Source organism: Larus michahellis, chromosome 14 (genome assembly GCF_964199755.1).
Source record: "Larus michahellis chromosome 14, bLarMic1.1, whole genome shotgun sequence".
Classification (NCBI taxonomy): domain Eukaryota; kingdom Metazoa; phylum Chordata; class Aves; order Charadriiformes; family Laridae; genus Larus; species Larus michahellis.
The window spans coordinates 2,238,584-2,261,267 of NC_133909.1; the positions used below are offsets into that span (position 1 = coordinate 2,238,584).

Here is a 22,684-nt window from a genome sequence, read left to right on the forward strand (position 1 = left end):
CAGCGTTGCCGCTGGCGCAGGGTGCTCAGTAACCGGGTTCTACGCGGGCAACTCCCTGCAGCCGCTCTGGCAACCCGAGGCAGCCGTTGGGCAACGCATTGCTCTGGATGGGCGAGCCGGGGCCAGCCCTGGGCAAGAAAATACCCTCACATGGCATCCTAGATCCTGCCCTGGACAACCTACTGCCCTCCATGGGCAGGTTTTGCAGCCCCTGGGCAACCAGGTGCAGCTTTTGGGCAACTGTTGAGTGGCTTAGTCCTATAATTTGGTTTTCCGTAGTCCTGCAAGAAGCAGGGAGATGGACTCGATGATCCTCATGGGTCTCTCTCGACTTGAGACGTTCTATGATCCTATGAACTCACGGCCCTCAGTGGGCAACCCAGTGCCACCCCTGGGCAAGTCAGTGCAGACTGCGTGCATCCTAGTGCCTTTGCTGGGCAACTTGATCCCTTGCCTGGACAACCCCCAGCACCGTCAATGGGCAACCCAAATCTAGCTTGCTGACTGATGTTGATAGCATTCGGCATGCTACGCTGCAAAATCGAGCGGCTATTGATTTTTTGCTGTTAGCTCAGGGTCATGGATGTGAAGGTTTTGAAGGTATGTGTTGTATGAACTTTTCCGACCACTCATCATCCATTCATAAGCAGTTACGGGAGCTGAAGGATAACATGTCCAAATTAAAAGTGGTCAAAAACGGTTTCGATGATTGGTTAAGCTCATGGGGTATAACGGGATGGTTATCAGATTTACTAAAGCAAGGGCTCATGCTATTGTTGGTTATATTATTATTGATTATGGCAGCCTCGTGTGTTCTCCGCAAAGTGACTGACATGATAGAAAATGCCATGCATAAGGTCTGGCTGGCTCAAGAAGAAAAAGGGGGTATTGTAGGAATGTATCTGAGAGAAAACAGCCATGTGAGCCAGCCTCCCTACTGTGAGAGATTAGATTAAGAGCAAAACAGGCGGTAGAAGATGGAATTAGTACATGGGAAAAACGGGAACTGAGAAGGTAGAAAACATGTTGTGCTAATGACTAAGCAATTTACTATGCGAATTCTTGTAACCAATCTGATGTGTGAACGAACTGCATGCACAGCGCGTGGACAGTGTAACTCGCTGATCAGAAATAAGCGAGTCGCGTGTACGGCTACAACACAGGGTATAAAAGATGATGATCGGTGCTTAATAAACGGCTTCTGTTGATTCACATTGGATCGTCTGGAGTCCAGTTATTTCTCCTCAACAGGGTGCGGGAGGAGAAGCCATGCTCTCTGCTAAGACACTAGGGGAACCCACTAGCAGGGTTTGACCAGCCACATTTTAACCAAAAGAGGCAGAAAATGCCAGCGACGACACTGTGAGCACCCGGAGATCTGCAGAAAGGTCTGAAAGTCCGTTCAGTCCCTGGCCAGATGAGAGAGAGCTTCACCTGGAGCTGCTTCTGGACTTTCTCATGGGATCTTTTGAGAGAGGTCCCAGCCCTAGCTCTGTCCCAGCATCAGTGACACCTCCAGCATCTGAGCTGATCCCATCCCTGCTATGAGTCCCTCTTCACCAGCAGCAGCCGAGGGCGCACAGCCGCCAGCATGGCCACCGTCAAGACGAGCTGGACGGCGAGGGCGATGGGCGACTGGCAGCATTTCACCCCCAGGGCCGAGCTGGATGACACCGAGCTTCGTGTTTCTGTTCTGCTTCTCCTCCCCAGGGAGCTGCAGTCCACATCCACCAGTGGCATCCCATGGTCACTGATGACAAAGATGTGGGCTTCCCGCGCCAGCTCTCCTGGGAGCCCCTGCGAGTCCATGGGGCTGTTCCCCATGCTGCAGCACCGGTCGAAGCTCTGCACTGGCATCACAAAATGGCTGGGCACCACCAAGGTGTTGCTGGCCTCCAATTTGGTCAGATGGGACAAGGAGGAAGGTGACAGAGGCATCTCCAGGGCCCGGAGGTTGGTGCCTGCCTTGGGCGGCCATACGGCCGCCTTCTTGCTGAGGAAAGTCACGTAGCGGCAGATGGGCAGATGATGCTGCTCTGGACCTGGCCGTCAAGCTTGGCGGAGAGCAAGCACTTCACCAGGCAGTCGTGGCAGAAGGTGTGCCCGCAGCTGAGCTGGCGGTGCATGGCCTCCAGAGGGTGGAACTTCTCGTAGCACATGGGGCACTCGGCCGGGGGTCCCTCCTTGCTGGACGAGGCCTCAGACATCCCTGCTCTGTCGGCCACAGGCGCTCCCCACCTGCGAGGAAGAGGCACGATGGGTTAATAAGGTTGAAACAATTAGCATGATCCATCTCTTCATCTCTCCTCCTCCTCCCTGCTCTCTTGCTTTTGCCCTCTTGCCCCTAACAGATGCAGTTGACAGCTACTAGGCATCCTCTCAACAAGACAGGGCATTTTCAGGAGCATTACGCCTCTCAGTGTGGCCCTTGGGGCAAGAGAGAGATGACGGGAGGACCCCAACTCCAGAGCCAGCGGGGGCAACAATCCCCGGCTGCAAAATCACATGCACGAGCCCCTGGATGGACGTGCTCAGCACGTGGTACAGATAAAGCAGGTTCAGCTTGTGTCACGAGTGCCTCCGTGCACTGCTGCCAGCTCCAGGTGCACGGGAGGTGGGAACTCCCATCCCACAAAGAAACCTGCCATGGAAAGGGAGATGCTCCCATCCCAGGGGACACAGAGGGGCCAGCGGGAGCAGGGAGAGGCCAGGGCAGTGGGACAGGTGGGAGCACAGGACCCCCCGGGGATGGAGAGGGGGCGTGCTGGACCCGGGGCAGGCAGCGAGCACCCACGCCAGGCTCCTTCCAGGCTGCTGGAGGATGTCCCAGGCTGGTGGCCAGGCCACAGCCATCTCCAGGCTGTGCTCCTCATGCTGGAGCATGGTGTGGTCAGCAAGCCCCGGAGCCCAGCGTCTCCTCTCAGTCAGTGCAGGGAGGGCAGAGCCCAGCCATCCTGCCTGGCCCCTGCCCCAGCCTGGGGCGCCAGGGGGAGCGCGGGGCCGCTGGGATCCCCAGACCCGCGTCTGGGCTGGGTCTGAAGCTCTGCCGTGCGTCTCCCAGGGCAGGGAGCATTCATGCAGCGGCTCAAGGAAGGGAGAGGGGAGCGGGAAGAAGGGAGAGAGGAGAGGGGAAAAGGGAGAAGGGAGCGGGAGATGGGTGAAGGGTGGAGGAAGAGAGGAGAGGGGAAAGGGGAGAGGAGAGAGGGGAGAGGGGAGGAGGGATGCTCAGCTCAGCTCCTTTCTCTTAAAACCTGAGCTTCATAAAACCTGCAGGTTTTTCCAGACCTTGCAGCATTGTCAGACCCGACCCAACCTGCACCCCTTTTCTCACGCATGACTGTGCCCATGGGCATCCTCACAGCTGTCTCTGGAGGTTTTGCCATCCCCTCCTTGGCTGACCTCCTCTTCCTTGGGAGCCATCCCCTGCGCCAGGACGGTCACAAGAACACAACAAACCATCCCCTCCCAATCAAAGAGAAGAAAGATGCAGGCTCCTGCTCTGCTTTAAGAGGGATCAGGGACCTGGTCCCCCAGAGTGCTGCAGAAGGAGACCCTGACCCTGTGCACCAGCTCCTCTGTGCCCCCAAAGCCCCCTTACCTGCTGCAGGGCACCAGGGCAGGAGCCCCTCCATGCACTCCACTGCTGTCCCCAGAAGCGGGGCTGGCCGTGCCCCAGCACCGAGCACCAGCTGGGGAGGGGACTGGGACACCTATCTAACACGGAGGTGTTGGCTGCGCATGTCATGCGGGTGCGTTGCGCAGAAGCTGGAGCAGGGACAGGGCCAGCTCCCGGGGATTGAATGCGGAGGAACTCGTTCCCCGTTTCAAAGGCCTGATATTTGCCTGGTTGGCCAGGGAGGGGGCGAGGAGCCAGTGTCAGGCGTCGGAGGGCAGGGACAGGCAGCACGGTCCTGCCTGCGTTCCCTCATGTGATGGGCACCTGTAGTCGGGCTCATCCCTGAGCTCAAACCCCAATGAAACAGTCGCTAAAGGGGATGTCGGGAGCCCAGAATCCCTCTGTTGCTGCAGAGCAGGGTGACCGGCAGCACCCTGCACCAGGGCTGGGCTCCTGCCAAACAATTCTTGCCTCCAGCCGCCACAGCTCCCTGTTCCTCGCCCTGGCCACATCTTCATCCCTACGCCCCCTCCCCTCCTCATCCCCCAAACACTCCGCACTCCAGCCCTGCGCTCCCCGCCCTACACCATCAGACGCTCACCCAAGCACCGGTGTGGCAGCACACAGCCCAGCAAACACACTCCAGCAGGCTCGAGGGCCACTGCTGCCTTGAACCTGCCCTGGAGGGGGTTTCCAGCATCTTTGGGAACTGCAGTCCAGGCAGCAGCAGGAGCCCTGTGGGCTCAGGGCAGGCAGAAGCCCCGAGCTTGGCCATCTCAGCAGCCGCAGGTGGCTCATGAGTCACTGTTTGGCCAGGTGCCGGCTGGAAACACACATGGAGAAGGTTCCCTGTGGCCTTACATGTGTCCCAGGGTGCTGCCCATCCCTCGCTCGACCCCCAGGCGAGAACCTGAGAGGTGTCTCCCCTGCAAAGCCTTGAAAAAACTGCCACGGGGTGGGTCACTCCTCCCACAGTCTCGACTCTTTCCAGCCACCCCTGCCACCCCTCAGCCCGGCCAGTGGCCACGGGGCTGCCAGCCCACACTCAGGCTTGCTGAGCAGCTCCACAGGGAAGTGAGGATGAGACTCCCAGAGCAGGCACAGTGACCCCAAGGCGCCCCGCCTGCACGCCTTCCCCAGCTCTGGCTGTGGCAGTGCAGCCACGGGACCTGGATTTGAACCATCAAGGGGCCCCAATGGCCTGCAGGGCCTGGAGTCTCCATCATGGAAAGCCTTCCGGAGAACCCTGACATAGCGGGGAGTCTTGCCTTGGGGCAGAGAGATGCTCCGCACAAGCATTCCCAGCCCTGCGGTCCTCCAGCCCCAAGAAGATGCCCAGGGCCCTGCAGGATCCGTGGGGCAGGCAGAAGAGGAGATGCACCTCTGGCACCCCAACCCCAGTGAGATGGGCCCTGGAGTTCCTCTATGGGCAGGAGGGGTGGTTCCGTGCGGCTGGCTGTCGCGGCAGGGCTGCAGGCGTGGGCAGCAGTATCAGTCGCTCGTGGGTGCAGCGGTTGCAGCAGTTACAACATGGGGCTGGTTTCTGGAAGGAGCAGGGGAGGTGCAGCCCCGCCGAGCCGTCCCGTGCACTGGGGCAGCTGCCAAAAGAGAGCACCCATGGTGGGAGACATGCCCCACGGGGGATGTCTCAAGCCGTGAAGCCCTGTCCCTCGCTGGAAGGAGACCCGCAGCATGTCAACACCTTCCACACCCCCCGCTTAAGATCAGGGACCAAGCCACTCCACTCGTTATCCCAGTTTTCTTGGGATGGTCCAGAAATTGAGGCTGAAACCTCTCCAGACAGATCGTGCCGGGGCTGAGGTTGCACAGTCACCCCTGGGGTGGGCATCCCCAATCCCCCTCCCTGGCCCCTCCTTGAAGCTGCTGGAGGTGCCAGGGTTGCACCCACCGAGATCTCCATTGCTGAATGAGTGATCTGGGCCAGCGAGAGCAGATTTGGGGCAGCCGAGCATCTCCCCAGCTTCAGTTTGCTCTCTGCCAGCACCAAGGCAGGGTGGAAATTCCTGTTTCCCATACTTTGAATGCTCCCCGCAGTCGGAAACTATGAGCTCACGGCTCTATACATAGGCACTGGAAAAACGAGTCTGCCTCCCTTTGCCGCTTTGACCACGCCAAAATCAAAGGGATTTTGGCATATCACAGCCCTGGCTCTCTGAGCACTTTCGTTCTTTCCTGGGCATGGCTTTTCTCGCTGCCTTTGCCCCACTTCCACATGCAGCAGCATCTTTCCTGAATGACGGGATTGAGTCTGCTGGTGCTTGAGGGAGAAGAAACCAGTTTCAGGAGCAAAGCAAGTCCCTATACGCTGCCTGTATGTTTTTCTCCGGCTTTAAGCAATGCAGCTCACGGCCAGTGTTTCAGCCCCCTCAAACCCAGTGCAGGGTCGAGGTCTCCAGGATCCTTTTATCCAAGCAAGAAGGCAGCATCAGGCTCAGCTTCTCTCCAGGGACCACAGCTGAGACCTTCTCTGCTCTGGGGTTGGTGGCTTCCAGGGAACAAGGGACATTCTGACCCAGAAGAGGACACGGCCCTCCCTACAGGCGGGGGTGGCCGGGGGTCCCTTCACTAAAACTGCGATGGCTTTTGGGCAGAGCTCTGCAGCCTTTTGCAAGGACAAGAGGATGCTGCAGACAGCCCTTGTCTTCCACAGCATCACCCCAACTTCCCACTGTCACCGACCAGGTGGGGAGGAGGGAAAATAATATTAGATATAGTTACGTGAAAGTGCTTATTTTCAAAGCACATTTAAAGCCAGAAGATCGAACTATATGTGAGCCTGGTGCCAGGCAAATATTCACTATAGATCTCGATATTTCCATAACAAATCCATGCTGCACTTCTCCAAATCATAAGAGACGAAGCAGGGACATTTCCAATGAGCAGAGACGTGTCCTCCATCCCTTCTCTCAACGAGGGTGAGGATCCCGCTGAGAAAAATCATGGCTTTATTCCTGACGGCAAGATGCACGCGCGGAGCTTTGCCATGCAGCCACAACCCATCCACATGGCTGGTGGCTGCTGGAAAGGATGGGCTGGCTGAAGCGTCCCTCACCTGGGGAGACCTGCCCCATCCCTCCCACGACACGGCCAGTCCTCCCAAACTCCCCCAGGTTTTTCCTTAGCGATGGCTCAACCTGCAAATCTGAGGCTTTCTCCAAGTTTCTGCTCAGCCCGTTCTCCTCCCACCACTTCCCAGCCCCGGCTCAAACATGGTGAATAGTTGGCACTGGTGGGAACCAGGTGAAGGGAAGAGGGGAAAAAGTAAATCCAAGGGGTGGACGGTCCAAGGGTCCTGGCCCCTGTCTTAGCTGTATCCATTCCCATGCTGTCAAAATAAACTCACATAGATGGAAAAGATGGATGAGTTTGGAGGCACCCAAGCCCTTTAAGGGGGTCCATCTTTTCCCATACTTGCTCTACTTGAATTCAGAGTGGGAAAATAAGTGTCTTTTCCTTCTGCATGTCTCCATCCTGCCTGTCAGGCACCTGGCAGGATGCAGACCCACCATCAAGCTGCTGATTTAGCCAAGACAGCCCAAAACACCTAGCAGAAGCTCTTCCGACAGCTTTCTCCTCAGCGCTTTTTGCCGTGCCCAGCAGCTGGTGCTCTCGGATCTGCTGTGGCCACCCTAAAAAAAAAAAAAAAAAAAAAAAAGACCCGGGCCCGGGTGCACCGTAAAAAAAAGCCCTGGGCCTGCCTCTCCAGGGGTGCCAAGGTCTGGAGCTGGTGGTCCCCACCAGCTGGGATGCTGCCTCTTCCCCACCAGGATGGATGGGATCTGCTTATCCTCCTGATGATCAGAAATTTACATCCAGTCATTTGACATGACGAATGCTTATCAAACACCAAGGAACAACGGGGTACATCCCCAAACCCCTCTCCAATGCCTGTTTTCCCACCAGATGCTGCGGTTTTGCGAAGGCACCTGCACAGTACCTGGGCATCACAGCACCCACCTGCCTCTGCCTCCAACAAACCCTCCCAGGAATGACCCCGAGCCTGGTGTGAGCCCTTGGAGCCTTATTCTGACAGCAAAACTTGGGGATTTGTCTCGTCCAGTCCAGGCCGAGCCACACAGCCCCACGGTGCATGGGGTTTTCCCATACCTGGGAGGGCAACTGCACTCTCCAGGGGCTCCTTCAGCTTCTTTCCCCCCTCCACCAACACAGCGTCAGCTCAGTGAGTCCGGGGGCAGCCCAAGGCAAGCGCCTCAGATGATGAGCAAGACCAGGGCTGCACAAAACCCCTGGATGTGGGGGCAAAATGGCTTGTCCCCCCTTCCCCGGTGCCCACACCAGCCCCTCGGGGGAAGCACACAAACCTGCTGTAGGCCCTCCGCGGTCACTGTGACCCGTCCCTGCTGTGTCATGAGCCATGCCACTCCAGGGATGTTTTACCACCCGCGTCCCCTGCAGCAGCGGGTATTGCCGGACTCTTTTACGCCATCCCCTCTGGCTGCCTTTTTAGCAGGCAGCTCCCTCGAGCCTTATTCTGGGGGACAATGCACAGAATCCCTGCAACGTCAGGAGAAAAGGCTGCCGGGGTTAGGGATTGGGGGGCTTTTACCAAAACGGGATGCTCCCTGTGGTTTTGGCTGCCAGGTTGTGTTGCAGTTTGGCTTTTTCCTCCAAGCCCTGTCTCCCAGAGGGCCGAGATTGCAGAGGGGTTGCTGCCTTTAATCACGGAATCACGGAATCTTCAGAGTTGGAAGGGACCTCTAGAGATCATCTAGTCCAACTCCCCTGCTAGAGCAGGATTGCCTAAAGCACATCCCTCAGGGCTGCATCCAGGCGGGTCTTGAAAATCTCCAGAGAAGGGGACTCCACAACCTCCCTGGGCAGCCTGTTCCAGTGCTCTGTCACCCTCACCGTAAAGAAGTTTTTTCTCATATTTGATCGGAACTTCCTATGTTCTAGCTTGTGCCCATTGCCCCTTGTCCTGTCACTGGGAACCATTGAAAAGAGCCTGGCTCCGTCCTCCTTAAACCCACCCTTTAGGGACTTGTAAACATTAATCAGGTCCCCCCTCAACCTTCTCTTCTCCAGGCTAAAGAGTCCCAGCTCTTTCAGCCTTTCCTCATAAGGGAGGTGCTCCAGTCCCATAATCATCTTGGTTGCCCTTCGCTGGACTCGCTCCAGTAGTTCCCTGTCCCTCTTGAGCTGGGGAGCCCAAAACTGGACACAGTACTCCAGTTGTGGCCTCACCAGTGCAGAGTAGAGGGGGAGAATGACCTCCCTCGACCTACTGGCCACAGTCTTCCCTATGCAGCCCAGGATGCCATTGGCCGTCTTGGCGACAAGGGCACACTGCTGGCTCATGGATAATTTGCTGTCTACCAGGACCCCCAGGTCCTTCTCCTCAGAGCTGCTTCCCAGCAGGTCCGCCCCTAACATATACTGGTGCTTGGCATTCTTCCTTCCCAGGTGCAGGACCCTACACTTGCTTTTGTTGAACCTCATTAGGTTCTTCTCTGCCCAGCTCTCCAGCCTGTCCAGGTCACGCTGGATGGCAGCACGGCCCTCTGGAGTGTCGGCCACCCCTCCCAGCTTGGTATCATCAGCAAACTTGCTGAGGATACACTCTGTCCCCTCATCTAGGTCATTAATGAATATATTGAACAAAATTGGACCAAGTATTGACCCCTGAGGGACACCACTGGTTACAGGCCTCCAACTGGACTCTGTGCCGCTGATCACAACCCTCTGGGTTCTGTCACTCAGCCAGCTCTCGATCCACCTCACTGTCACCTCGTCTAGCCCATACTTCCTCAGCTTCCTAATGAGGATGTTATGGGAGACAGTGTCAAAAGCCTTGCTAAGGTCAAGGTAGATGACATCTACGGCTCTCCCCTCATCCAGCCAACCCGTTATAACATCATAGAAAGCTATCAGATTGGTCAGGCATGATTTGCCCTTGGTAAATCCATGCTGACCACTTCCAATAACTTCCTGTTCCTCTACGTGTTTGGAGACGACATCCAGAATGAGTCGCTCCATTACCTTCCCAGGGACAGAGGTGAGACTAACCGGCCTGTAGTTCCCTGGGTCCTCCTTCTTGTCTTTTTTGAAGATTGGAGTGATGTCAGCCTTCCTCCAGTCCTCAGGCACCTCTCCTGTTCCCCGTGACCTTGCAAAGACAATGGAGAGCGGTCTAGCGATAACATCTGCCAGCTCTCTCAGCACTCGCGGGTGCATCCTGTCAGGGCCCATGGATTTATGAATGTCCAGCTTGGCCAAGTGGTCTCTGACCCGGTCCTCCTCAACTAAGGGAAAATCTTCCTCTCTCCAGACCTTCCCCCTTGCCTCCAGGGTATGGGATACGTGAGGGACGGCTTTATCAGTGAAGACCGAAGAAAAGAAGGCATTCAGTAACTCTGCCTTCTCTGTGTCTTCCACCACTAGGGCACCCGTCTCATTCATCAGTGGACCTATATTTTCCCTAGTCTTCCTTTTTCTGTTGATATACTGGAAAAATCTCTTCTTGTCGTCTTTAACTGCAGTGGCCAAGCTGAGTTCTGATTGAGCTTTGGCCCTTCTAATCTTCCCCCTGCATAGCTTTGTTATATCTTGATAATCCTCATAAGTTGCTAAGCCCCTTTTCCAGAGAATGTAAGCCTTCCTTTTTTTCCTGAGGTCCAGCCAAAGCTCTCTCTTTAGCCATGCTGGCCTTCTTCCCCGTCGGCTCGTCTTTCGGGACATGGGGATGGCCTTCTCCTGTGCTTCTAAGAGCACCTGCTTGAAGTATGACCAGCCTTCCTGGGCACCTTTGCTCTTCAAAACTGCCTCCCAAGGGACACTCTCAACCATGCTCCTAAACAGGTTAAGGTCTGCCCTTCGGAAATCCAAGGTGGCAGTTTTGCTGGCTCCCCGCCTCGCTTCACCAAGAATTGAAAACTCTATCATTTCATGGTCACTCTGCCCAAGACGACCTCCAACCTTTACATCCCCAACAAGACCTTCTCTGTTAACAAACAGTAGGTCCAGTAGGGCACTTCCCCTAGTAGGTTCCTTCACCAGCTGTGTTAGGAAGTTGTCTTCCACACACTCCACGAACCTCCGGGACTGTTCCCTCTCTGCTGTGTAGTATTCCCAGCGGACATCTGGGAAGTTGAAATCCCCCACGAGAACAAGGGCAGATGATCGCAAGACCTCTGCCAGACGCTTATAGAATACTTTATCGGTTTCTACATCCTGATTAGGGGGTCTATAACAAACTCCCATCACCATATCTGCCTTGTTGGCCTTCCCCTTGATTTTTATCCATACACACTCAACACTGTCATTCACACTGTTGAGTTCTAGACATTCAAAACCGCCCCTAACATAGAGGGCCGCCCCTAACATAGAGGGCCACCCCACCACCTCTCTTCCCTTGCCTATCTCTTCTGAAAAGCTGGTAGCCATCAATTACAGCACTCCACTTGTGTGTGTCTTCCCACCACGTTTCCGTGATGGCAACCACATCATAGTTTCCCTGCTGCACGATGGCCTCCAGCTCGTCCTGCTTATTCCCCATGCTGCATGCATTAGTGTAGATGCACTTCAGTTGGGTTAATTGTCCTGCCACTTTCTTGGGGGGACAGGCCCTGATTTGCACCTGAGCATTCTCGGACACTACTGTAGTTACCAAATTATCACTACTCCTTGTGTCTATGCTGCCACACAATTCGCTATCCCCCACCATCGCTGAGACAGGCTGCAAGACCGTGCTATCACTTTTACCCATGGGAACAAAAGCTCCCACTTTTAATGGGAACAAGTAGAGGTCAGCTTCTAGCCCTGCAACACCACACACACTGGAGTGGCCCGGAAAGGAAAGGCTCCATAAAAGGAGCACTACATACTCGATTTTGGTTCATTTCGTGATTTTTCCAGGGTCTTATGACCATGCAGTCAGCATGGTGCTGTGAGCAGAGAGTTTGCAGGCAGAGCTGCTCCACCAGCCAGGGTCAGCTGGTGGATCATCAACCAGAAACACAAGTGAGTTAGTGACAGGAGGATGCTTGGGAAAAAATGCATCTGCCCACACATACTGGCACAAGGCAGGAGGGCTACTGTCCCCGTCCCACCATCCTGTGGGCTCTGCAGTCCCCGTAGTCAAAATATAGGAAGGATAACCCCAGTCCTCCCTTCCAGATGGGGTCAGCTGGAAAACACACAAGGGTCCTGACAACCCCCAACCCACGGTGTCCCATGAGGGACAGGGCAGGTGGTGCCCGGGTGTCCCCTTCTGCATCCTGGGAGGATGATGGGTCCAGCACAGAGACGCTCCCGAGCCGGCATCGGGGCTGTGGCTGGTGTCACAGCAGTTTACCGCATCTCCTTGGCCCTCCATGTCCATCGTTAAGGACCCCCAGGAAAATGGGCACAAGCAGATCCAGGGTGCCTAAGAGGTCACCCCTGCACCCCACGAGCAGCCTGGCAATAACCAAGACAACCAGCGTTTCAGGGTGGCTGTGCTTTTGGCAGCCAAGCTGAGCTGCAAAACAGTACTTTTAGGCATCGCTGGCAAAGTCTGTTAAAGGAGCGATTCAGCAAATACTGCCCAGGCACCAAAGGTGGCACTCACAGTAGTCAAGAAAAATAGCTACATTTATCAAAAAAAGGCTCCATGTGGATGGACACAGCCAGCTCAAAGGGGGACTTCACGTGCAGCATAAAGGGAGGATAAACGAAGTGATCGGCGTTGTTGCGTACAACAGAGGGTCTGCTGCCTTCATGCTTGAAGAAGTGCCCTGTTATGTGTCAGCCCTTGGCCTGGCCCCAGATCTGGCCAGCCCTCTGGCCCGGCAGCACTGTCCCCACACTGAGGTCTTGCCCCGGGCTGACCTGCAGAGGATGGCAGTCCCTCATCCCTCGGCAGGCGGTGGGATGTGGCTGCCAGCTGGTGGCAGCCACTGCCCTAATGAAGCTCCTCATCCTGAAGCTTTCACCTGACCTGCCTTTGCCTGGGCTGTCTGGGTAGCAATCCCGCTGGGCCATCTGGATACCTCCCAGGAGAGCGCTGGGTATGGCTGACACATGGCTGTAGGTCAAGCAGTCAGCACCCGACCTCCCTCCTCCCTGAAAATCAGCCCCAGGCTGCTGCAGCCATTGCAAGGGCAGGTGCCGTGGCCGTACGCTGCACTTGGCTTCACCCAGACTCAGTCCTGGGGAGGAGAGTCCCCCCAGCCCGGCCGGCTCACGGGGGCAGCTCGCAGAGCGGCGGTGACTTTGCTTTCCCGGCTCTTGCAACATCCCAGCAGGCTGCGAGGACACGGCACGCGCCAGACAAGCCGAGCCTCTGCCGACCCCACTGCCAGCGCTGCCAGTGGCTGGGGGACACGTCAGCACAGAGCCATCGGGTCCCCCGCCCCCGGCAAAGCCATGGGATGTCCCCATCTGCAAAGCCTCGCTGCAGGGGCTGGGCAGGGAGCGCCGGGGGGCTCTGCCTGGGCCACTTGTCCCTCTGGCAACCCTCCCAGAGCCACTGCCCTGCCACATGGTCCCCCAGAGCTGTTGCCCATCGACCCCTGCTCCCCAAAGCCCTCCTAGATCCCTGCCTCTCTGTACACTCCCTACAGCATCGCCATGCCGTGTCTTTCACAGAGCTGTACTCCCTCCATTCCCCCTACTCCCACTCCCTGCCCAGTCTCATCCTTCCCAGTCCCATCCAAACCACATCCCTCCCAGTCCCATACCTCCCAGTTCCATCCCTCCCCACACCCCTCCCAATCCCATCCTTCCCAGTCCCATCCAAACCACATCCTTCCCAGCCTCATCTCCCCTCATCTCTCCCCACCCCATCTCTCCCCACATCCCTCCCAGCTCCATCCCTCCTTACACCCCTCCCAGCCCCATGTCTCCCTATACCTCTCCCAGCCCCACCCTTCCCTGTATGATCTCCCATATCCCTCCCAGCCCTATACCCTCCCCAAACCCACCTCTCTCTACAGCTCCTCCACTCTCATCCCTCCCTACCCCCACCCCAGCTCCAGCCCCAGCCCTTCCTTCCCCTCGCTGGGGGCACACAGACCCCCACGGCCCCTCTCGTGGGCTCCAAATAGCCATGATTCAACCCACTGGCTTACAAGGATGAAATATTGCTGCTGATGTTGTCACCATGGCACTTGGATGGGGACTGTGAGTAGGTGTGAGCAGCTGATCTCGCATGCACATGGCGAGTCCTGCACCAAACACTATCCTCGGGCAGACAGGGAAGGAGGCAGCAGGGTGGGGGTATAAGAGCAAGGCTGTTTGGAGGCAAACATCAGTCTGAGCAGGAAAGCTGATATTCCCCAGCACCTGCCAGACTCGTGACATGGGGTCCAGGGTGGGAGCCATGCAAGGCCAAAGGTTGGCCAGGCTTTTTCTAGTGGTCAGAAAACTGCTGGGTCTGAGGTCATCTTTCTTGAGACCAGGAGCAGCCAGGCTTGGCAAGTTCGAGCCTCACAAAGCTCTTGAGATGCAATGAGTCAACAGTTCCCAGATCACATCCCCAGGGTCAACACTCACAGCTCCAGAGCCACAAGCAGAGATGGATGCTGCCTCCCAGCACAGACCAGTGCCCAGCTCCCGGGGCTGTTTCCCTCCCCATCCCTGCTTCTCCTTTGCCCAAAACCTCCTTTCCCCTGGACCTTCTCAGCACTAGGAAGGCTAGGCTGCATGTTGGGGGGGGGGGGGGGGGGGGGCGGGGCTTGGCTGACCCCCTGCTTCTTCTCCTTGGCTCCCTGGAGGTGCCGGCTGCATCCCTGAGATGATGGCCTGAGATGCCTGGTCCCGTCGGACCCAGCGCTGAGCTTTCCAGTCCGTGCTGAGCCAACGGAGCCGGACTCAGGCAACGGCCACCTCACCCAGGCACCGGGGACACCGGACACACGGATCCAGCACCCAGACAGACGGGCAGGGAGAGCTGGTGTTCCAAAAGAAATATATATTTTTTTAATTAATAAAATCATGATTGTTATTTAAAATTTAAATGCATTACTATTCTTTAATTAGTAAAATTAATTCCCTGGAGAAGGGAGATGAACGGTGGTCACAGGGCTGGGGGGAACACATTGACAAATCGCAGCCCCCAGTTCTGCTTCGCCCTGGCCCTGCAGAGGTGCAGAGGAGGGAGGACGGGGTGAGGGGGGGTTCAGGGGGGTCTGTGCAAGAAGCCGTGCTGAATTCCAGAAGCCAGAGGAGAGGCGCGTGTTGCTCTGGGCATTGCAGCACCTGTCTGGGAAATCCAGAGCTGGGGGGGCACCAGTGGCTCCGTGCCGCCGTGGCCACGATCCGGGCTCTCGACAGCCACCTCCATCCATTTATTTTTCATTATTCCCCCTCTGCCCTCTCCTGCCCTGCTGCAGGGCTGCTCGGGCATGAAGTGGGCTGTTAGAGAACCCCCCCACACCCTTCAGTACCTCTGGGATGCTGCTTCCTTCTCCCTGGATTTATATATATATGATACTCATAGATTATAGCGATAGATTAAAAAAATAAAGTGGGGGAAGAAAAGGCCAGCTAGAGGATCCCATGGGCCAGTGCCCACCCCAGCAGCATGTCTTCCCCTTAAAGACAATAACAAAACCCAGACAATGATCCCAGTGAGTTCCTGGGGGAGCCCCCGCTCCCAATGCCCTGGCCCGGACCCCCCCAACTCCCCTCCGCGCCAACCCTTTGCTGCCTCAGAAAACCACAATAATGGCGGCGGTTGGGAGCCGGGCCTGGTCTCCTGCGGGACGTGTCACCGGAGCGGGCTGAGTGACCGGGACAGCCCTGCGAGGGAGCTGCCTCTGCCCGGGCTCGGGCTGCGCTGGCTGCGGCCACAGATCAGCCTGCGCCAGCTGCGCCTCAGGGATGGAGGTGGAAAAGGCAGCCGGGACCCTCGGCCTCTCCCATGCCTGTGGATAACCCCATCCCAAGGACCGGCCAGGAGCGGGGGCATCACCCAGCAACGGGGGACGCTGCATTGTCCCTTGTCACCCGTCCCACCGCTGCTGTGACCACTCTGCTGCTAGGAGGCAACAGAGGAGGAGGAGGAGGAGGAGAAGCACGAGGACAAGGAGGACGCGGACAGGGAGGAGGACGAGGACGAGGGGAGGAGGAGGAAGGCTTTGACTGCCCATCCCTCCCACCCATCCCAGTCTCCCCCAGGCAGAAAGGCCCCCCTGGGCAGCTCTTTCTCCCACTCCCCCAGGAGCTCAGGTCCCGCTCAGGTCCCTCTGTCGTTTCAGGCACGGCAGCAGCCATGGCCCAGCTCAGCCTGGCCCAGCTGCTGGATGTCGCCATCGGGACGACCAAGGTCAGGGCCATCGACTTCGTGGCCCTGCGCAGACTGCTGCTGGCCATGCTCTGGCACCTGGGCCTGCAGGACCTCTCTGTGGAGGATCTGTTCAGGCTGGTGGCAAATAAAGCAGTATTTCCTCTCTAAACTACTTTTGATTTCGAGAGCTTTTATTTCAGGTAACAGCACCATCACACCCAGGGACCCTCACTCCAAATTCCTGCTAGCTAATTTACATAATTGGCATTGATATTTCCAACATCAAAACGGGCTCTGCAGAATGTGAAGTGCTTTAACTGACTCTTTTGAGAGCCCTTGACATATTTTCCCCAAAAAAGTGGTTAGAAAGTACACAGAATCATAGAATGTGTTGGGTTGGAAGGGACCTCTCAAGGCCATCTAGTCCAACCAAAGGGGAACATCACAGCACACAACAAACCCCCCCCCCATGCTGAACCCTACTTAATTCCACATATTCCGAGCACCGAGTACCGCTCCTTTTCAAAAGGAGAGGAAGAAATGACTGCACCGCGGCGGCCACTGCGATGGCCAGAAGAAAAAAAAATGCCTCTACGTAAAGACCAAGTTCTGCCAAAAATTCCCGACCGAGGATTTCTTGCTCTTAGCCCAGAGCAGACCTTGGCACTCGGCGTTTAACCGTTGAGTACCGTCCTTGGCACAGGCACAGAGAAACAAATTCTTACCGCTTTCTACAACGCAGTGCGGCATGCACAGCCTGTGTTTTGAGAGAGACTTAAATGAGAACGGTTTGTGGTTATTTGGTATAGGATCTTTCGTATTTTGGAAAATAAGCACGTTCCTTGCAAAGAGAGTCTGAGGAGCGTTAACAAGGAGCGGGCAGGGGATGAGGGCGAGCCCCGGAGTTGGTCCTGCCACAGCATCCTTGTTCCGTGTCCCTCTTATCGCTCCGAATCATGGCCGACCGCGGGTCCCCCGGCAGCGGAGGGGCTCGGAGACGGGCAGCAGGGAGGGAGGGCACAGGGACCCACCGGAAAGGATACTGCGGGCTATTTTTATTCCATTTTTACCCACAGATTTTAAAAGCCTTGCTTTAAAAGCCCAGGAAATATCTTTTGATTCTCTCTTCCTACAGCACCGGTGAGCTCTGGCTCCTGCATCCAGGGTCCCACCAGATGAAGACTGGTCCTCAGCGGCGTTGCTCCCCCAGCCCGGCCGCAGGGTGGATGGGGCAGAAGCTTTTGCCCAAGCAAAACCTCCTTTTCCTGATGCCAGAGCAGAGCCTTCACATCAATAAGAGCTGGCAGAGAGCTCTTTAAGGCTCGAGCACAATGCACCTCTACTCAAAGAGCTGCCCACTGGGGCACCTCATGAACCAAACTCAGCCGCTTGACGGCGTTTTTAGCAGGGCCTTTCCGACTATAGTCCCTTCAATGACAAAAATTCACCACTGAAAGGATCCAGAGGGAAGCCCCTCTTCGAGCAGCTCCTGGGAACGGGGCAATATAGACTGGCAACCCCCAGCAGGGCAGTCAGACGTGGAGGAAACCACCCCAACCACGTTTTGGACAAGCCCCTCTCAACACTTAAAAACTCCCCAACACACGGCACCCTGCAAACACCCAGGAAAAAAAAAAAAAAAAGCGGTGGAGATTTGAAAAGCAAAAGATTTGAGGAGGCTTTAGAGCCAAGGACCCCCCAGAGCACCCATCTCCCCACGTCGGGGACCCACAAGAGTTTTGCTCGCACCAGGCTGGGGTCTAGGGCGACATGAATCTCCACAAACCCCTCACAGTCTCCCATCACCGCAAGACCCTTTGAAAGCACACAGTGCTCTTCCCTGCAACTTGCCAAGACCACGTGGCATCGGTTTGCTCCTACGCCAGGAGCGTGTTTCCGGCGTAGTGTGACATCGGTATGATTCACAACTGGTTTCACTGGGAGAATCCGTCTCCAGGGGAAAGCAAAACCCAGGCTAACTGAAAACAAACGCTGGACGCGGCACCACTGGCATTAGCCCTGCCTTGTGGGGAAACTGAGGCACGGGCTTGCCTGACTCCTTGAGCACAGGTCTCATGACACTGGTACCGCTAGGTGCCCTGCAAACTGCGTCATGGCATCTCAGCAAGCACCCCTCCCCTGCTGACCTCAGCACACAGCTCGCTGGGTGACGTCACCCAGCGCCACAGCAGCCTCCACCCAGCCCAGGCCAGAGGTGGCCGTTCGGCCACTCCAGATGTGCAGGTGCCGCGTCAGCGGCGGGATGAGGCAGGGCCTGAGGGCTCAGCACGTCCCACCCCATGGGGCTCGGCAGCGAACCACGGAGCGAGGAGAGTGCCCCAAAACTCAGCCTGTCGCAGCGGCAGAAAGCAGGGCAACTTTCTGGATAGGGGACAGGGTGTCCCCTGGAGACGGGGTGTCCTCAGGGCACCGCGGCATCTTTAAACCACTTTAACACAGGCAAGAGGGAGGCGTGATGAAAACGGCCCCTCCACTCCCAGCAGGGCGATGGGCGCCCAGCGAGCCCTGCTCCAAGGACTGCCTCGCGTTTATACATCCCAGTGTCATCGAAAGGGGCTAATAACAGGAGGCTACCGAAAAGCACTCGAGCCGGTCACCTCCGCTGCGGCTGGGCGCGCTGAACACCCTGCCACGGTGCTGCCAGGAGCTGCCCCACAGCTGGGGGGCAGAGCAATGGGCATGGGGGCTGGGACCCACGCTAAGCCCCAGCCCAGTTTCAGGGACTGGTAAAGCTGGGGGGGGGCGCAATCTCCCCACTAGGACACCGGGAATTCGGTGGATCCCTGTCCCTCCACCTGGGGACAGAGCAGCGGAGGGGAGGGGATGGGGAGGCAGGGAATAATTTCGGGGGCGGAGGGGGGGTGTGCAGTGAAAAGCAAGAGGGAATCGCAAGTAACCCACACAGGCAAATCCCCCTTGATTTCTCCCCACAGGCTGGGGAGGAGAATAAAAGCGAGGGGCAGCGATTTGCTGGGGGGGAGCACTCACCGCTCGTGGAGGAGGTCAGGCAGTGGAAGACGCTACCGGAGGTGCAGTTCTGCCAGAGGTGCGCCGTGTGCCCGCCGTTCACCAGCCATTGCTGCAAAGAGACGCAGCCCCGTGAGCAGCGCCCTGGCAGGAGGGGGCAGGCAGCCGTGTGCCCCCCGCCAGGGCTTCGGCACCCAGCAGCCCCAGGGCGTACCGGCCGGGGGCTCCCAGGCACATGCTTTTCCACAGAAAAGGGGTTTGGAAAGGAAATACTGATAGTTGCTTTCAGCCGCTTTCACCCCAACGGCAGAAAAAACACAGAAGCTCTTTATTCTCTTTAAACACGGACCAAGTCCCGCGCGGGACGCGCGCTTCCCTCCCCTCTGCCGTCCTCGCCCAGCGCCGGGCCGGGCTATTTGAATGGTTCCACGTGATTTCTAATGACTCGCAAGATTTATTTTTTTTTTTTAACGTCTTCTACTACTATGACCACCCAAAAAAAATAAGAAAAAAAAAATTAAGGGAAAGAAGAACCTGGTGAAGCAAGCCTGGAACTCACCAGCTCTACAAAACTGCTGCCTTAAAACCAAGGCAAACCTCTTCCTAAGTAGATGACGTGTTAACTGGGCTCTGGACCAAGAACGGTGCTGGGAACCCTCTGTGCAGCATCCAACCCTCCATCTTCCCACTGCTTGCACAGCTTAAGCCTTGAACATCGCCAGGAGGAGCCCATGCGGGTGGGGAGCGAGAGGCTGTGCCCAACACACAGCCCCAAAGGAGCAGAGCTGGAGAGCAAAACTGCTGGTGCTGAGGAGCCAGTGCCCAAACCAGTCCCGTTTCAAGGGGTTTTGCTCAGACTGGCTGTACTGGTCCTGTGGCCTGAAGCCCGTTAGCAGGTGGAGCTCCTTTATGAAAGGGGAGGGCGACGTCACCCCACAGAGAGTCTTTTGGGTGCTCTATGATGTGACATGGGGACGATGAGGAGATGGCCTTCAACAGCCCTCTCCTCTGGACTGATGGGGATGTCCTGAGCACCCGCTGCCGCACACAACCAAGCGACCCCCCCATTACACCTGACTGACCCACCCCCCCAGTGACACCTGACAGCACAAATACGGAAAAGAGCTTTCTGTGCTAAATGCCCCAAAATCCCACCGTTAGGAAGACCAGCAGTCAGCAAGTACTAATTCCTGCTAAAAGCCAGGCTGGAAAATAAACCAAAAATAAAAACACCACCTTCTGGTTTTGCCATGCCAGAACCCCCCCGCCGGCCGCTCCCTGCCTCGCTGGTACCCCGGTGCCGGAGGAAAAGTCCGTACTTACGCTAATGATGGTGGAGACGAAGAGGAGCACCAGCACGGTGACGTGGAGCACGATGATCCCCAGCAGCAAAAGCAGCATCTTGGCGGCCCGGATGCCCCCGGGGATCCCCCAAGCTCCCCCCAAGCCCGCTCACCGAGGGGCTCCCTCAGCCCCTCTCCTCCGAAGCGGGGGCTCCCATCCCTCTCCCCGAGGGCAGCGTGCTCCTCGGCAACCCCGGCGGGGGGGTGTGTGTGTGTCTATCTCGGCGCATCTCAGCCGAGGGGCTACCCCGGCCCCCCTCCGCCGGGATGGAGGGTCCCCTGCCCACCTACCCATGCGGACCACCGGGGGTCATTCTGCCGGCCCCTCTCCCCAGGGGGGGCTTTCCCTGGCCCATCTCCCCTGGCGACCCCCGCAGAGGACGGCTGCGGGAAGGAGGGGGAGCCACCTATCTAGGCCCATCTGCCCCCGGGTTGGGGGGGGGTGTTCTTCTCGACCCATCTCCCCTCGACACCCCCAACAGGGGCTTTCTTTGCCCCTCTCCCGCCCCGGGGTATGTGTGTGGGGGGGCTTTCCGCAGCCCATCTCCCCTGGGGACCCGCGGAGAAGGAAGGACGGGCTGCCCTGAGCCCTCTCCCTACAAGACCCCCGTAGGGGGGGTGTCTCCTCGGCTTATCTGCCCTCGACACCCCCAGCAGGGGCTCTCATTGCCCTTCTCCCCCGGGAGCGGGACGGGTGTGGGGGGGTCTTTCCGCAGCCCATCTCCCCGCGGAGAAGCAGGGAGGGGCTGCCCTGACCGCTCTCCCTAGAGGACCCTCGCAGCGGGGGGACGGGGGTGCGCTCCCCCCTCCCTCTCCCCTGTGGACCCCCCGGAGGGTCTCTCTGGCCCTTCTCCCCATCGGGAGAGCCCTTCCCCTTCCCCTTCCCTTCCCCTTCAGGGCGGAGCCCGCAGCAGCCGCCCCCCTCCCGGGCCGGGCCGTACTCACGTCGCGGCGGAGCCGAGGGGCGCGGGGCGGCAGCGGCGGAGCGGAGCGGAGCGGGCGGCGGCGCTGACAAGTTTCCCCTTTAACCGGGGCCACGGCCCCGCTGGCGGCTGCGGGACGGGGAGGGCCCTGCCGCGGCGCCCGGCCGCTCCTCCTGTAAATGCGGCAGCGCCCCGGCCCCGCCAGCACCCACCCCCCCTCCGCCGGCCCCCCCCAGCCGGGAGTCACTCCCTGCCCCATCCCCGTCCCCGCACACAGGCGCGGCCGATCCCGCTGGCTCAGCGGGGGGATTTTTTTTTTATTTGTTCTTGGGTTTTTTTTTGGGGGGGGGCAGCCATCCCTCTTTGCTTCCCCAGCCAGGACCCCCAGCTTCGAGGACCCCCAGCTTCCCCATCGTGGACGCCCCCCCCGCCCCGGGGGGGCTGTGCCGGGAGGCGGCTCTGCCCCGTTCCGCTCTCCGGAGCGGCCGCGGGTGGGGGGCGGGGGCGGGGGGCGCAGCACGGCGGGGTGCGGGGCTGTAGGAAGCCCGGGGTGCCGGAGGCGGCCGGTGGCCGGCGGCTGCAGCCGCGTGTGTTGCTGAGCAGATAAGTGAGTTCTGGTGAGGGCTGGCAGGGAGCTTCCCTCCCCCGGGGATGCTCGGGGAGGGGGACGCGGTCAGCGAGGAGGTGACACGCAGAGGACAGAGAGCTCCGCTGCACCGGGTGGCCCCCCACGCCCCGGCGGAGGCGGTTCGTGTAGCCTCAGCCAGGGATCCGTGGGGCGGGATTTGGGGAACGGGCTGTGCTGCAGTCGGGGGCAATGTCCCCTCTGGTTTACACGGTGCGGCTGCGGCCAGGAAAGTGACACCTCTGCAATTTGCTCCCGCGATGGGCAATGGGCTTCTGGCTCCGGGGGCTGGGGCTTTTTTGAGCGCTTGAAAAAGCCGAATCCTGTGGGACTGAGCAACCTTTCACTAAATGGAGATTTTCCGAAATGCTGGAGGACTTAGGTGCTCGGAGCAGAAGGGGTGGCTGCACTCCGGTACGGCAGCCTTCGCTCATCCCTCAACCCCAGCTAATCTGTTGAAATCAACCTCACGCGCAGACCTCCCCCATAGTCCCCGCAGGAGACCTGCGCACCCCTGGGAGACCTGAGCGCTAGCACCTGCCTCCCCGTCACCTTTCCCCATCACCTCTGCCCCTCTTCACGCACCAGCTCCGAACTAGTCCTGCTTGCTGAGACGAGAGAACTCGGCATCCAGCCACCAAAACTGCAAATCCTGGGAGAAAGAGGGAGAGAAGCGTGCTTGGCTCCCTCCTCCTGGCAAGCACAGGCGCGTTCCCTGCAGCATGGGCTCTGGCTCCTCCGCGCTGGTGTTAAGTGGTCCCGTCACACACATCGGCCAGCAAGTGGGAGTTCAGAGTGCTCTATGGGGATGGGGGGGGAGATGGGCCAGCGGCTGAAATGAGCCCCCCCCCGGCCTCCCACCGTGCTCGAGCCCCTGGTTCCGTGCATGCCTGCACGCCCCGCCGCGATGCTGCCGAGCCAAACTCTGCTCTAGCAGCG

At 58.1% G+C, this 22,684-nt stretch overlaps 1 pseudogene; it reads right to left on the reverse strand.

Moving 5' to 3' along the window:
- Positions 1-871: 871 nt before the first annotated feature.
- Positions 872-21,798, reverse strand: LOC141751168 (RING finger protein 222-like; annotated as a pseudogene).
- Positions 21,799-22,684: the final 886 nt, after the last annotated feature.